Genomic DNA, 16,585 nt, shown 5'->3' with positions numbered 1-16,585 from the left:
GCAGTCATTAATGGTGTCTAGAAATTTTATCTCTGCATCCCATCCTGAGGTGACATGTTCCCAGTCAATATGGGGAATATTGAAATCTCCCATTATTATTGGTTTTCTGTTTTTCGGAGCCTCTCTAATCTCCCTGAGCATTTCACAATCACCATCATCATCCTGGTCAGGTGGTCGGTAGCATATTCCTACTACTATAGTCTTACGTAGATAGCTAGGAGTAGTTGGAAGGAATATCTGGCAGTGGGTGCAACTCAACACGAAGTGGCTTTGATCCAGAGGATGGAAGCAAAGAGAGAAAGAAGAAAGCAGCATGCTGTAATCTTGGACTCCAACTCAGACAACATATGGATCTATGAAATCTGTAACAAACTATGTCGCTCCTGAATTGGGCTTGTCAGCTATCAGTGGATTCATCAGGCACCTGACTAGATCTTTTATTCATACACCATGATCCAGTGGATTGACAGTTGCCTATTTATATTCTTATTATTAAAGCATGGAATTTCTAGCCATAGAGATTCTATGGTATTGTTTGATTCATTTAAGATTTGTATTATATTTGATTCTCTGCTTTCTTTCACATATAGAGCTACTCCCCAACCAGCATGACCTACTCTGTCATTCCTATATATTTTATACCCTGGTTTTATGGTGTCCCATTGATTAACATCGCTCCATCAAGTTTCTATGATGCTTATTAAATCAATGTCCTCATTTAACACCAGGCAATCAAGTTCACATGTCCTAGTATTTAAACTTCTTGCATTTGTATTGCAGCACTTATAAACTTTGTCAATATTTAATTGTCTGCCTTCATGTGATGTAATTGAATAGGACTTTTTTTTCGTTTGACTTTCGCTTCAGCTGCTACCTGTACTCTATCAACTTTTATCCTGTTCTCTTTACTGGGATATAGAGTATCCCCTTTAATAAATCCTTCCCTAAAAGATGTCTCTGTGTGAACTGTGTGTTCCTCCGCACCTGTCAGTTTTCCCCAGCCCTTAGTTTAAAATCACCTCTATGACCTCTATTTTACATACCAGCAATCTGGTTCCATTTTGGTTTAGGTGGAGTCCATCCTTTCTGTATAGGCTCCTCCTTTCCCAAAAGATTCTCCAGTTCTTAATAAACCTAAATCCCTTCTCCCGACACCATCATCTCATCCATGCATTGAGACCCTGCAGTTCTGCCTTTCTTACTGTCCCTGTGCATGGAACTGGAAGCATTTCAGAGAATGCTACTATGGAGGTCCTGAACTTTAATCTCTTACTTAGCAGCCAAATTTGGCCTCCAGGACCTCCCTGGACAGGTAGTTTCCTTCTGTCACTGGTGTCATGCTGGCCAGATTGGGGGGGGAGGGTATTTATTATATTATTTAACATCAGTGTGTCAAAATCATAATAATTCATGTGAGATATGCCATGCCAGGTACTGTTAGAAAGGCTATAATGTGCTAAGTAAGATGATAATGTTTATGTTCATGTGTTATATGTATAATGGAAGTTATGGATATGGTTGATATATCTGTATTTCATATTGAGCTGTCTCTGGGCGACACCCCAGAGAGGAGGGCTGCAGCACTAGCCTGCTTAATGGCCCATTAAGAAATTCACAGGTACAGGGAGCCCAGGGGGAGAAGCCAGGGATATACCTGATGAGTCACCAGGACTTACTCATGTGACTCTGGATTCCATCTTGTTCCTGTAAAATTCCACAAGCAGCATGGGAAAGACCAAAGGACATAAAAGGCAGCTGCAAGACATCCATTTTCTCTTTAGCTGTTTTCTGTCTTTAGTCTCCAGCCTACCTCTGGATCAACTCATCTACAACTCAACTGAACTGAAGCTGTGAAACAAAGGACTGAGACCCACCCAGGTACTGGATGTGTACCAGAGGGATTATACAAGCCTGCAAACTCCACAATTCTTCTAGAAACCTGATATATATGGACTTTCAAATCATTTGTATGTATCTGATTGCTTTAATCCTTAAACATTTCTCTTCTAGTTTGTTTCTTTCTTTTTATAATAAACCTTTAGTTTTATTACTAAAGGATTGACTGGCAGAGTGGTATTTTGGGTAAGATCTAAACTTACATTGAACTGGTACTGTGGCTGACCTTTGGGGTCAGGAGAAACCTTTTTGGTAAAAGAGCATAGAGTTTAAATAACTGTTCTCTTTACTGGACCTAGTGGCTGAATGGGAGCCAGAGACTGAAATGCAGTGAAGAGGGATGTATATTTTATTTTGGCTTCTTGATAACCAGTGTGGGTAATCAGAAGCACTGTTTGTGGGTGGTTGGGAAGTCTGACTTCAGTGTGTAGCCTGATTTTAATTGTATCAATATTAGGATTATAGGTTTGCCAATTGATCTGATTAGAGGATCATGAGGTTCACGTCCTAACCAGGCTCCAGAAGAATTTATAAGGAATCTTGGGGGTACCACAGGAATATTTCAATGATAACCAAATTTGTATAATTTTATAATTTATTAAGATAACATAAAATGATAAACAAATGACTGATATAAAGTAAATGAACAATCAAATGAATAATGGATAAGACAATCTTAATTATAGAGACTTATATAATATATATCTATGATATTCTTTAGCCTAATATACTCACACCTTCCCTGATGACCTGGTTGAGAGATGTCACACCTCCGGGGGGGGGAGGGGGGGGAGGGTGGAGTAGGCAATGCGGAGAGCTAAGAGTAAAGAAGCTTCAAGCAGGAATAGATGACGATCGCCTCAAATAGCACGATCTTTCCATTCTCTGAGAATATGGGTCCTCCTTCTAAGTCCATACTTGGATTCCTACCCCAGAATAGTGGGGTACCCACATGTCATAGGCTGGCAGGTTCATGTATATTAATGAGATATCCTCATCACTTATCAGAAGTTTCCATGATCTCACCTTTGCCCTTTTGACCCTCTGTGGGTTTTGTGGTATATTTGTTTTTCTGACAGGAAAAGGGTCCCGAGTCTTATGATGTATTGGTTAATACCTGACATCACCCCTTTCAACATCTAGGCTAAAAGTCCTGAGGAAATCTACTTATCTTGCTTAATTATTTATACCATATATGTCTTGTTTTTGCTATACTTTCAACACTTATTCCCGAATGTGTGTATGATGATTATGTAGCTGTTACACAGGATATGGCCTGTATGTTACCTTGCATTACAACACAAATAAAATATATCACTCTATTATAATCATACTTAAATCTTATAAGAAAAGATATATCCCTATAGAATCCCTATAGAATGCAAGCAAGCAGGATAGTTTTATAGGCTACAAGTGTCACCCACCAGTGCTGGGAGAATCTGCTCTCCTTTTACAGCCTGCCCTGACCTTGGTATTTTCAGGTAGCTACCCTAGGCACGGACAGGTCACAACTGGTACCTACATGTACAATGATCACTGGCTCCTCCCCAGCACTGCACTTAAATCTTTGCAGCAGTCTCAAGAGGTATGAAACCTTCGCACCCAGCAGGAAATTCACCATGCGGTTCTCTCAAACATCACAAACCCAACTATTAATATTTCTAATAATCGAATCCTCCATTACAATTATCTGTGTCTTTCAAATAAGAGGATTCCCCTCCCCCAGAGAGGTACCCGCAGTGTGAGAGAATACCATGATATGATCTGAAAGGAGGGTACTAACTATGAGATCATTTCCCTCCACTCCAACCTGGTGTTCTCCTTCCCTGAGACTTTCATCCTCTTCAACAGCAGAGATCCTGTCAGACGGGGTTGAGACCACTCTACTATGTCCTGGAAAGTCTCATTTATATACCTCTCCATCTCTCTTAGCTCCTTCAATCAGCCATGTTGGTCTCAAAAACCTGTACTCAGTCTCTGAGGGCCACGAGCTGCTTGCACCAAGGCTGAGTGTATACTGAGGGTGGCAAATTCACCGCCACCAGATTGATCTTTCTGGATCGATTGAGCGGTCAGTGAAGACCTGCTCAATCGATCAGGAAGTTGATGCTGGTAAATCACGCCCTCAAGTAGCGTAGCGCTGCGTCAATGGGAACGCTGTTCCTGTCGGCTCAGCGCAGTGTAGACAGCATGCAGAAGGGAAGCAGCACAGTCAATGTGAGTTACGCAAGCTACTCTGCGTGCAGTAAGTGTAGACCAGTCCCAAATGCACACATACACCACCTGACCACAAGGAAGGTAAACATATCTGCTGCATTCAGTGCCACAAACGGGGTAGCCCCAACTCTGCTGCTGGGCTCCCGCCTGCATTATTTTATTCTTTCAGGGTTTTTTGTTTTTGTTTTTGTTTTTGTTTGGTTTTGTTTTGTTTCTGTTTGTGTATGGGTGTGTTTGGGGCTGGGCTTTGTGAGAGGAGGAGGTTATTGGCTGAAGTATAGAGAATGTTTATGAGGTGTATCTGGCTGTCACGCTCCCTCTCGAAACTCCCTCACAAAACTCCTGTTCACTAGCTAGGTTGACTAGAGAGTAAGCGTGAAAAACTGGGATGGGATAATAGGTGCCCGTATAAGACAAAGCCCCAAATACTGGGACTGTCCCTATAAAATCAGGACATCTGGTCACCCTATTGCTAGCTCCTCTGTCACTTAGGAGCTGGCTTTTTAAACACCTGTTCTCCCTGAGTTAACCCCTGGGCCGGGGATCCTGAAGGGCCTAGGGATCAAAAATAAGTAGAAAACAGTAATTTGCCATTGATTTCAATAAGGCCAAGCTTTCACCCTTGATTTATAACCTACCAAGTCAGGCTCATGAATCAAGGGAGACCCTGACCCTGCAAACACTTAGGCTAGTGTCACAGCTTGATGCACGCAAGTAGTGTCAAGGGGCTGCTCATGTGTATAAAGCACTTAGCTGTTTCCAGAAATGGTAACTTATTGAGGACCTGTTCTATTAACTTGTTAGTGGGAAAACTCAGGAGATGAGGGTATTTACATGTGTAATTATTTGAAAATTGGGACTTAAGATGGTATGGTTTCTATATCAAAGAAACTGAATGAAATCCAGGCCCCCACTTAAGTCAATGGAAAAACTCCAGTATAGTCAAGATATTATTCTATGTTGTGTGGTTTTCTTTTTCTTTCTTTCTTTTTTTGGTGTATGAGGTTCTCAGCACATTTTTGAGTGCTCAGATAATGATACTAATAAAACATGACCATACACAAACTTCAGAAACTCATTTGCAAAATTCTTACTGAATTATTGACAATAATATATGATGATTTTGGCAAAGAAAGCAAAGCAAGCGCTTCACTAAATATATCATGAGCAACTGTGTGTGTGTACGTGAGATAGATGAGAGAAAGCGGATAGATGTCACATCTTAAGTTGCAATGGTAAAGCGTGGAGCCTTGTCAATACAATTCACATGGGTGTATAATCAGTAACTTGAAATCTCTGGGTAAAATGAAGTTAGAGCAGATTGAAAAATCGTGTGTTTGTAATTATTAAATATTAAAAATGCAAGTAAAAATATTACACAAAAATGAAAAAGTCTGGAATATTTCATTAAACAGTTTTCATTGGTAAAACAAAACTCAAAGAGAGCTGTCCAAACAAAAAATTAATGGAATATTTTGATTAACTGAAACTAATTAAAAGATACTTGGTTTGGTTTTTTGAAAAACCAAAATAATTTATTGTTGGCTGTTTGGTTCTTTGACCGTCCGCCCCTTCCCTCTCCCCCCGTCTCTCTTTTTCCACTGGAAAAAAGGGGAGGGAGCAGGGGAAAAGGGGGAAAAAACAAACCTCAAAACCAAAATCTGATTTCAGTTGTCAAAAACTGAAAACCGTCAAAATAACCACACACCCTAGTCTCATATCAGAAATTTAGTGCATGTATAACACAATAAATAACCCATTTTAGTTCAAACTTGGCTTTCTTCATACATTTCAATGAGATCTAAAGAACAAGTAGTGTTTGACTGAAAATGCTTCAGAAGTTTTGAAGTTATGAACTTTATACTTTTTTCATGCATGTGAATTGGGATATGCTTTTAATTTTTTCTGTTCAGTTGTAAGTGGGGCTGACTATTGGGAACAGTTTGTTATACCACAGTATCAGATACCTCAGTAATTTCCTACTCCAAATAAAGGAAAATATTGCAGTATCACAGAAACTACAGTGTACTGTAATTGTTCTTAAATGCTGGCTTTTTCATGGTAACCACTGTGTATCATAATGTATAGATTGATATTCTTAAAATAATAGCTGTTTTATATATGAGACAACAGCAGCCTAAAACATCAAAACATTGAGAGAATATTTCTTAACAAGCACCGGTCTAGTTCTTCAGCTCTTAGTTCTGTGTAGACATGAACACAGCTGAAAGTAATACTAAAAATTTCATGGAGGAGCAATCTAATGTTAATAACCTGCTACAGACTCTAGCTTCTAAGTGCATGTTATACCTTACTCTAAGGGTATGTCTACACTGCAATGTAAGATCAGGGTTAGTAGGACTTGAGTCAGCTGACCCATGTTAGGGAACTGTGGGCGTGAGGGTCTACTTTGTATTTTAACTCTACGTTAAGACTATTATAATTCGTGCACAAACTTAGGGCTCTGGCGTCCACACTGCAATGCACAGACCTAAGTAAAAGTAACCATCTCCCACAATCTGTAGTGTCCCCTCCCAAAATGTGGCTAGGCTAGCCCCAAGACCATGGTGCACTGTGGGAAAACTTTATTGTCCACCCTGAATATTACAGGAAGTTAGAATAGCCCACAAGCAGTCATTTTGGTCTGTGCACTCCCAGCTACCAGAGCCAGCAAAATGGAGGAGGAGCCTTTTGATGAACTTCTCTTGCTTGCCCTTTCACTCCTGTCAGGAAACTGGCAGAGCATCTGCAAGGCACTGGTGGATATTTTGGCAGTGTTTTCTGTCCCACCAAAGGTACTTGATGGATTTTCTGATTGAGCTTCAAGAGTATCCTGGCATTACAGACTTGCACAGGCAGATGCTGCTCAGTATAATTGGCATTGGTGCTGGTGTCCTCTGATGTAGATCACCACTTCGGTGCAGGGACACAAGCACAGACTGGTGGGACCACATTGTCATGCAGACCTCGGATGACAAGCAATGGATCCAGAATTTTTGCATGAAGAAAGCCACATTTCTTTAGCTTGCCCCACCCTCCAGCATCAAGAGCTACAACTGAGGTCAACCTAGCTGGTCCAGAAGCAGGTTGCTGTAATTGCCTACCCCAGACTGCTACAGATATGTTGCCAACCCATTTAGGGTTGGAAAGTTGACTGTGGGTAAAGTGGTGGTGGAGATAACCGAGGCAATCAGGCATGTGACTTACTGCAAGGTTGTGGGCATTAAAGATATTCTAGAGGCAATAGCTGGCTTTGAGAGAATGGGGTTTCCTAACTGTGCTGGAGCCATTGATGGGACCCACATATATTTTGCCATCCTCAAGGAGCACATAAGTACATACACTGCAAAGGGTATTACTCCATTGCTGAGAAGGCACTAGTGAATTTATGAATGTCAGCATGGGCAGTTCTAGAAAAGTTCATGATGCCACAGTTTTTACTGTTCTGGAGTGTACATTCATGGACGGGGTAGGACACTATTCCCACCAAATGACATTGACATTAACAGAGTTACTGTCCCCACTCTTATTCTGTGGGACCCCATGTATCCCCTTTTGCCTTGGCTTATGAAACTGTACCCTGATTTCGAGGCCCTGGGAAAAGAAGGTTTAATTACATTCTCAGCAGGCTTCGAATGGTTGTTGAATGTGCTTTTAGCCAATTAAAATCACATCAGAGGTGTCAAAGCTGTTTGGATGCCAGGGTCATCAATGCTGTCTGCATTACTGTGGCTTCCTATGCTTTTATCAACCTTTGTGAAGCCAGAGGTGAGCCATTTCCTCATGAATGGACCTATGCCAGCAAGGGAATGCTGGATCAGTAGCCTCAGCCAGAAAATGCAGCTACCACGGCACGAGCTGGTTGCACCTGCGCTTTGTGTTCTCATATTGTCTGTGAGCCTGGACACCTGAATCCATCTCCAGCTGCACTACCTTTCTGGCCAAATTCTTAAAAAGACAGGAAGCCTTATTGTACTTAGAGTTATACATGTGCTGTGCCTGCTGCAGCCAATGTGGTCACATGCATGACTAGGAGAGCAGAAACGGCCCAAAATTGTTGCTAATGAGATACTGGGAGCACTATTATTTACTGCCATAGTATAGGAAAGTCACATTTACTTTTTTACTTGTCCCAGTAGGCAGCTAGGCTTTGAAAGAGAACACTGGACCTGACTCTTTTCTCATTGTTAGTTTACATGAGTGTAAGTCCATATACTTCAGTTCAGTTACTTCTAGTTTATGCCTGGAAAGATAAAATGAGTCTGTTTGTTCATAGTTCCTGAATCCTCAAATTAGAAACCAGTAGAAATGGATCAAGACTTACCAAAGGATTCTAAGGCATCTATTCGACTTTTTACTAGTCTGAATAGTTAGACAGACATATACATCAATTGTTTAGTAATTTATTGTCATACCATTTTTATGTTATTTCTATACAAATAAAAACTACTGCACAGAGTACAGATGGATCTGTGAATAGACATTTGTTGGTCAGTGTTATTCCACTATATTGAGATTTGTCTTTTTTTAAAAATTGTTCAGAAAGGACAGATTTTGCTGAACCAATAAGTCATAAGTTCTAACAATCTAACAAGCTATATTAGATATGCAAGGTGTATGTATGCAGCTTTTCAACCTGAAAGTTTTGTATTATAACTTAGCTGATGATAAATGAAATGGCATCTTGCCTTCTGTTCTGTTGAGAACCAATGAAGCTGTAAATTTTTCGGCACTACTGAATAGTTGTACAAAAATACCTTCAGTGCAAACTCACACAGTTTAATTATAGTTCACTAATTTACCATCATGATGATGTTCTAGTCTTCTGAAGATAACTTAGAGACCGAGGGCCAAATTCTGCTCTTATTTGCACCAATCAAGGGTGCCAAAACTTTGTAGAGATGGGGGGGAGGGTGGGCCAGGCTAAATGGATTCCTGCACCCCTTCTCCACTTACCCTTGCACTCCCTTTTGGCCCTTGTTGCATGGAGCTGATATCAGTGGCAATTTACCAGTGAGACACGGTAACACCCAATTTGCAGATTGATAATGCAATTTAATGAGAACAGGCTCACTATAGCTAATACAATACTAATATAATACTATTACAATGCTATACTCACAAAACCCATAGAGAGAAATTCTTGCCCAATTTGTGCACAGGAGTGTTCATCAAGAATCTTTGTCAGATGGCCAGTCTGGCAGAATTCCTTCCCTTCGGTTGGCAGAACACACACCTGAAAGCCCAAGTGCACTATTTTTATTGTCCATTTGTACACCACCACTGTGGCTGGTACGTAGCAGCTGACATCTCGTGGCTGTTCCTTATGGGTGTTTTATGTACTTTCCCAGGGTTCTTCAATGCATCCACGTCAATCTTCAACTATTTACATCATTCAGACTATCGAAACTAAACTATTATCATAAGAACAAACAGAAGAGAACATCCTTTCTCAGGCTAAAACTACTTGGCTATTACATTACTCGTGGGGATGTTCAGGCTCAAGGTTGCATTTCCTAAATGGTTTTTCTTTTTGATTTAGACAGCTGGCTTGTGATTATGTAAGTGGTCAGTAGTTAAAAGGCTGCCCGCATGCAGGCTGCAAAATGTGGTCAGCACTACAAGACAGAACCAGGCCCATGGCCTATAGCCCTAGCCTCCTGAATCCTTCCCCGTGCAGCCCCCCACACAGGCAATTGGTGCAGCCGGTCTCCTACCTCCAGCAGCTGCATGTAGCTAGCCGGGAGTCCTCCTTCTCCCCTTTCCACCAGCCACTGTCTGGCACCAGCAGCACTGAGATCAGCTTCCCTGCTGCAAAGAGCAGCCTGTGCTAGTGCTGCTCTGTGCCTGCCCAAGGCTTGCAGTTTGAGGGGCAACACCTTTAAAAGTGGGGGAACCCTGGCCTCCAACCCTCTTGGTTCTGGTGCCGGTTCCATGCCATGCATTTCAGTGGAGTGACTCCAGAAGTACAGTGTAATAGCTGAGAGGAAAAATAACTCGTTCACTTTCTTTTTTAAATATGCGGCAAAAAGAAACAAAAATCTGTCCCTCTGAAATCAAATAAAATGCAAATTTCACCAGCTCTAGATACTGGGAGATTTCCTAATTCTTTAGCTACCCTAAATATTTTGCTCTTTCGGTGGATGGGAATAAGAGGCTTGATCTATACCCCTCTGTTTCCTTTACAGCTTATTTAGTTTCTGAGTCGGGGGTTGCATAATTTTCATGCACAACAACAATTATGCCATTCCACATCTTGGGCTATCTTTCTTATTTGATTATACAGTGAAATCAGTAGAAGGGAACACCCTTTGTAAAAGCCACCTCCTCTCTTAAATGAATACCCTGCTGTATCCCTAAACATATTCAATATTATTCCTTGCCACCTTTATTAGAAAAACGTCTTCATTAAGCTCTTGCCATGGTTACTTAAGACTAGTTTCACTGTTTAGAGACTAGTGAAGTACGGAAAAAAGGATTCATGGAGCTTTTGCTATGTTCCTCCTTCGTACATTATATCAGTGATATCTATTGGTGAAGCAGAACTCTGACCTTCTTGTAGATAAAGACCCTCACGCTGATTTCAATCATTTGGCTTGTTTTCCATTTTACAGACATAAATAAAATTATGTTTGACACCATACATTTTACTATTCCAAAGGAAAATTATCAGTTGTCTTAGATTTCCTAAATGATACTGGTTTGAGCACAACCTTTAATTTTCTTATTTGTTTGATGTAGCTTTAATAACAAGAAGGTAGAATGAAGAAAGCCATGCTCTGCAGACAAATAACCACTGCTTACACTAATTCACTAACCTATTCAGACTCAAATGTAAAACTTATGTTTTAAAGATTGGCGTCTTTGTGAGGACTTCATTTTTTAAAAAGGGTGGTTGGATCTGAGGTGTTCACCATTCACCATATAATATGAATTTTTCTTTGTTTCCACAGTCTTCCTTTAAATGTTAATCTGACATGCAAATGCCTAATGCATTTTCCCTTTTTCAGCCTAACACAGATTCTGTGATTGCCTGTGAGCAATCAGCCAGGGAAAAGCTTTTCTGTCTGTATTCTTTGCAAATACTATAGCTTTGTGTATGTTTATTGTGGAAATTGTTCATGTTCAGTCAGAATTTAAAGACAGGATTTTCATACCTTACTTTCAAAGGGCCTGATCCAAAGCCCATTGGAAGGCTCCTAAAATAACCCTAGTCAAGAATTAGAAAAACAATTCACATATATTCTTATAAACTCCAAATAATCCTTGATTTACAGATCTGCAAGGAAGTAGGTACTAGTGAGAGATGGGGATAAAGGTTCTTCCCTTCTCACACACACACTATCTTTTGTTGCATGTCTGTTTCTTAGATGTCTGTTTCTTCCTTTTTCCTTTTATATGTAGCCCCTTTTTAAGAGGTGCAAAATAGATTTTCACAAGGCTAGCTTTAGACCTGTGAGTCTTACACTAAGCGTATTAACAACAAGCCATGAATGTATACCACAGTACATGAAGATATGAAAATATGATTGCAAAGTGGGAAAGGATGATAATTGTACAGTGCCCTAATGTCTTTGTGAAATGAGCTACTGACAATTTTGGATGCTAAAGTGTTTTTAATAACTACATTTTGAGGTGATTTGAGCATATTTACAACTAGAAATCTATTAAAGAGAACATTTAACATAGGATTCTGATGTGTCATAACCCCTTCCTTATCAGATTAGGAAGCTATCATGTTCCACCAGTGGTGGTTATGTAAATATCCAACTTAGCTGCAGGCCTCCAGACATGAAAAGCTTCAGAAGAACCTGAAGTTCACTGACAACGTTCATACTGACCAATTGTGATTACTCTCCCCCTTTAATTACTTTTCAATTGATGTGAAACCCAAGATATTATCAATCTCCACTCCTTTGGTTCAGATGGGTGACTTAGAGAGTATATATCAGAACGTGAAAAGAAAAAAATTGGAAAGTTGATGAAAGAATGCAGCATGAAAGTACATTTTTTTGAAAAATTTGATATGGTCTTTGTTGGGCATTTTCTCTCCTTATCTGCTTGTATTTTCACTTTCAAGTTGATAACACCGAGGCTGAGTTGAAACACAGTGATATTTTTGCCATTCTCTTCTGAGTTCATTGTGACTTCTTTTTTTATCATCAGCAAAAATAGGGGACTGAATTAAACGGGAGCGGCAGAATTTGGCGCTTGTGATAACAATACAAATGGATTTTCTCTAACAGAGAAAAACAGCTGTCTCCATTATTTGAATGCTTCACCTTTCTCCATTCCATTAATTGGGTCTTTGATCACAAGCTGAGGTGGAGAGGCCCTGATAAGGAATAGGTTATTAGTAAAGTAGCCTAAAGGAATGAATTGGGCCTAGCACTTGCTGCAGAAGATGAGATAAACCCATAATGCCTGTGTATGTGAGTGGTAGAGAGCGATAGGGCCCTCAGACTGCCCTGAACTGCTTGCAAAGGGAGAAGACTAATACTGTAGTGCTATGATAGCTAATGCAGGATATAAATTTAGCTCCCGGGAATGGAATAGGATAAAAATTCCATAAAGAGTTTTCTGTAAATGGCTTACACTTTTATATCAAACTGTGTCAGAGTATTCACGGGGAAAAAAAAACAGTTTCTTGATCTCACTATATGTTGAACACAACTGCAGGCTTTCAGTATAAGAAGGGAGGAAAATGACTATTACATTTTTTTCACCAAGCCATTAATAAGAGCACCCTTTGAAGTGCGGTAAAGCTAAATTGGAGGAATTAAATTTGATTGAATCTAAGCCTGTTTATTTTTCATTTCTGCAGAGCAGGCATTGAATGATTTGTAATACTTCACTGGAAATCTTCAGGAACTTGCTATCATGTAATCCATTTTTTTGCTGAAGAATACGACCGCGGGGGACAAGGCCATATTGGTTTGTTGTTAATGTACTGGAAAGAGGTACTATGGAGAAAACAGTTAATATTAAATTACAAACACAAGGTTATCTTTCTGCTGCACATGCTCCACTGCCCTAGGCAGGGGTAATCTGTTAATAGCATTCAGCCAAAATGACACCATTAAGGAACTGAAGCTACACATCTTTTGCAAGCTGAATGATGTACAAAGCTGGTTTTCTATCGTCCTAGATGCAATAAATTATCCATGCTGCTAAAAATTGATACAAGACAGAAGTTTGATAGAACTAGTATCCCTAACACAAATGAAAGGACTGGTTGTCAGGAAAGGACACAAAGCAGCGAATGCTTCAGGCCTAGCTTTTATTTCTGTCTTTCTTTCTACTTTTCTGATTTTTCATGTGTTAAGTACCAATCTGGCACATTGTCTAAATGTGCCATGGTGGCATGTAAATGGTGGGAGAGCAAATGGGGAAAGAGGAAGAGAGAAAATGTATACCCCATAAAATAATGTAGATTAGAACACAGAAAAGATCTGCATGCCAGGTCTACATTGAATGAATCATTATATTATAATATTACTTCCTGGTTGAAGACGTGCGTGAAGTAAAGAGTATTCCAAATAGCTTCTACTTCACAGCATTCTGATTATTCATATTTGGCCATTATTACCCCATAACACACTGGATTGAAGCTTGTTATCCTGAATAGTACTACTATTAGTACTCCCATAAACAGGCAGAGTAAATGCTGGGAACACAGGTTTAAAAGTATTTCCCCGTGATAGTTTTCTATTATTTTTATTCATTTCATCTTAGATAGGTATAAATACACTCTGGAGTTTAGGACCACCTCCAGTAGGAGCTTGAAGCCTTCACCAGCTCCAGGAGAGCTGTGTTTTTTCTACCCTGACTCAGCACACTGGTAATTACATAGGCTCATGGGAAAACTTCATAATTTTGAAAACCTACTATACTACTGAGACAACCTGTTATACTCAACAGAGACTTTAAAACGTGTCTCCACTCAGAAAAAATGAGGGATTTGGATCAAGATAGAAAAACAGCACTGTTGTTATTGGCCAACATTTTCAAAACTAGGAGGCTTAGCGCTCCCACATCCATACGTAGACACCACAATAAATGGCTTGATTCTCAAAAGTGCTGAGCGGCCAGCAGCTCCCCCTGATACTAATGGGAACTGCTAGGTACTCAGTGTAAATGAAAGTACGTGACTGATAGCACTAGCAAAAAGCTAAGCATAGTTCAGGTAGAAGCTACCCAGGTTTTAAGAAACAGAATTCAAGGTCCTTGCTCTGAGCTATGGTGCATTTAACAGGATATGGCCAAGCTTAAAGACCGACTTGCTTTCTGCCACAGACCAGTACTGATGTATTCAGCAGGAAAGTTACAGCTGATAAAGGGAAATTCCTAGGAGAATATTCTCAACGGTTGGTCCTAAACTTTGAGACTCCTTACTAGAGGAAATCCCAATAAGCACAAGCCTAACCATTTTCAGCGGAAGGTGTAAACATGTACCTACAAAGGCAGAACAATGAATAATAAAATAAAAAGAACTTTTCATTTAAAATCCCAAAGTAAGCCCCACCCTTAGCAACGCCCTCCTCACAAAGAAAATAAAGGCAGTTGAACCTAGGCATGATGGAAAACAGGCTTCTTCATGAACAATTAAATGTCTTTTAATTTGTATTCAACACCTAGATGCTGTGGGGATGGGCAGACTATACATGTGATAGATTAGATCAGATCTACCAGTCAGTTTGGGTCTCAAACTCCAGCTCCCTTCCTGCATTCATTCAGGGCCTCTCCCAAGCAGAGATTCTTTGGTAATTGCGCAAACCTATGGAATGAGTCAGAGACTACTAAATTCATTTTCCCTCGTGCCCTAAATCAGCCTTGAACACAGATCTCTGGCCTCTATGAAAGTTTAGTTCATTAACCCACTGCACCATGCAGAGCAAAGATAAAAATTTCAACGTGTCTAAGACCCAGATCTCAAAGGGACTTAGGCATTGTTCCATTCAGCATTCCAAGGCCTAACCTATAGGAGCCATGATGTCCAGTGTAATTCTCAACCCTGAGCTAGGCACTCAGGCTCCCTATACAATGCCTGGGGAGAATTAGGTGCTTAAGAAAGCCATGTGGGAGACATCTAAGCTAACCAGGTTGGAAAAGCTGAAGAGACATACCTAAGCCCATGGGCCAGAGCTACACATCTCCGTCCTACTGAAGGTTCTAAGCCATGAACCTGGAGTTCACCTGGAGTTAGGTAAACTATGTCAGCCATTTAGGTAGCCCACACCTTAGCAACCGAAACCATCTCTGTCTCTGTAGTCTACTCGAGTTTGATACCTCTCTTTCACTCTCCCTGTGTGTTTCCCTCTGCCTTTGACTGTCTTTTGTGCAGGTGTGGTTCTGCCCCCTTCACCTCTCAGAGGCCTTTATCTGGCCCTCTTGCTGCAGGATCTAACAGTTATCAGGTCCTAGGCATGGTCAAAGCACACCTCTCAGACTGGGCACTTCTGGGAGACAGGCATTCGCCTTCCTAGTTTGAGAATCCCACTTCAGGGCCTTCAGGGATTTGTAAGCCTGTGACCAAAAAGGCAGCTAAAAGCAGTGCCCTAAACAGCCAGGTGCTGGTGTAAATGTACCAGGACTGTGTGTTGTGCTTGTGTTTCTCCAGCAGTGATGTTACAAATGAGAGTCAGCATCAAAGACAGGAGCAATATCTTTGCTGTTATTTTCTTTCCCCTTTTGTGTGCATTTGTCTTGTTCTGTCTTCTAGGTAAAGGCATTGGACCTTAACAACAATGGCAACAGCAACAGTTCCAGCCCTTCTCAATTAACTTCTTCTCTTTTCCCCAAAAGGACAGATATTACCATCTTTAATACCATATAAAAGACTGTCAAAAAGGGACGTTTTCCTGGCAAAGACTCTCTCCAGCTAAAGGGAAAGGGAATAAGGAGTGTTGTTAAAATTAGAGCCTTACTTAGTACTTTACATTTTAAATGACTTAGCTGATTTTCATTCTTTTTCTGTGCCTTTAATAAAAGGTTAAAAGGATTTTAATGGTGTGTTTGCCATGGTGCTAAGCAGGATGACGTCTCTGTATACCAAGCCTAGTGTCAGTCACCTGCCTCTAATTCAGATCTTAAAACATTCAAAACACCATCATTACTGCCCTTAATTTATTTTTATTTCATGTTATCAATCATAAAGCACATTAGCTATATTAGAGGCTTTCCAAAGGAACGAGCACACCAAGCCCCTGTCCCAAAGTGTAGTGCAGATGAAATTGTCATGTACCATGGACAGTATTATAATTTTAAATTCTTAAGGAAAGAAACACTGTGAGAGGGATTACTACGCGTATATTAAATCAGGATAAAATAGAGGGTGAGATAAAGGGAGGACCTGGCAGCCTTATAAGGGAAAAAAATCTGAAAGGTAGAAAATGTTTGCAAGAAGGAATCCTGAAATGAGCCTAGAAATACTGTGAAGGTATATCTAGTGGCGTCCAGCACGGGTCATTAA

Source organism: Emydura macquarii, unplaced genomic scaffold (genome assembly GCF_026122565.2).
Source record: "Emydura macquarii macquarii isolate MOO-44397 ecotype Brisbane River unplaced genomic scaffold, CSIRO-AGI_Emac_v2 contig_383, whole genome shotgun sequence".
In the NCBI taxonomy this organism is placed as follows: domain Eukaryota; kingdom Metazoa; phylum Chordata; order Testudines; family Chelidae; genus Emydura; species Emydura macquarii.
Note: the sequence above shows the minus strand (reverse complement) of the source record.